The sequence below is a fragment of the Phalaenopsis equestris genome, unplaced genomic scaffold (assembly GCF_001263595.1).
Source record: "Phalaenopsis equestris unplaced genomic scaffold, ASM126359v1 Scaffold216781, whole genome shotgun sequence".
In the NCBI taxonomy this organism is placed as follows: Eukaryota; Viridiplantae; Streptophyta; class Magnoliopsida; order Asparagales; family Orchidaceae; genus Phalaenopsis; species Phalaenopsis equestris.
In genome coordinates this window covers 1-1,225 of record NW_018235372.1, presented here as the reverse complement: position 1 = coordinate 1,225, position 1,225 = coordinate 1, and positions in this window count along the sequence as shown.

Sequence of the window (1,225 nt, the reverse complement as noted above, 5' to 3'; positions counted from 1 at the left end):
ATATATATATATATATATATATATATATATATATATATATAAGTTATTTGAGTCAAGCGAAGAGGTGAAAATATAATTGAAAATATATAATTATGTCTTCCATTTCTTGTAAACAATAATATTAATAATGACAATAAATGGGTCTTCATAAAGGCCCATCAGGATCTGCAAAATCCTTGTAGGTCCCAACAATGGTAAAAATCTAAAGACAATTGACTCATGAAACAAACATTTGTGAGCTTTAGCAAAAGTTTATAACCAAAAGTGAATAGAAAGATCTGACAAAATTTTAATCACTTAGATCACAATTAACAAAAAAAAAACTAAGCTAAGTTTGAATGTTGCCTACAATGAGTAAAATAAGAAAATGTATTTCATTGTTTTTAATTAATCATTTCAAATTCCGAGTACCAAATGTGTATAATCTTTCCAAAGCATACGTAGGTTAAGAACTATTTCTTAAGTGCTTATCAGAGCCTTTGACTTGTTTTTTTAAAAACTACTACAAAAGCTATTTTTAATAGCATCCAAATTATGACTGTGAGTGTTCCCAAATATGTTATTCAAAAATCTGCGCAACCACACAACCAATTCTGTCACTCTCCACCTGCACAACAAATTCCTTTGCATCTATGCCTACATATGCTACATATGAAGGTAATACTTTTAGAATAAATTTAATTTCATTTATGTTATTTGAAAGTAAAGCTTCGCTCCCTTAGTAACTAACTATGTTTATATATACTACATATTAATCTAATACTTTTATAACATATATAATTTTATTTACTCTATCTGAATGTATAGCTTTCTTCTTTTTTAAATTTAAACATTGTATCAGAGCTAGCAACAACCTAACTAGCATCCATATCTCCTTTTTCTTCTTCTTCCTCATTTATTGCATCCCCCCCAATCTCCTTCTTCATTTCCATGTCACTTTCCCACTATAGATTAAACTAAATCTTCTATTGATAACTCCTTTCAAATCCCTACCCATCCCTACCTTCACGATTCCTTCTCACTCAAATTCCTCATAACCAACATAGAAACTTGCTCATAATCTAGCTCACCATTGAAAATTTCAATTGTGAGTTTTCAAATCTTCAAATTGTTTAAGGCAATTGGTTTTAAAAATTTACTTATTGCACAACTATCTTCCCTTAATACAAAAATAATGAATACTCAACATTGAACCTAATTAATCAAAATCTTGTTGTTGTAATTT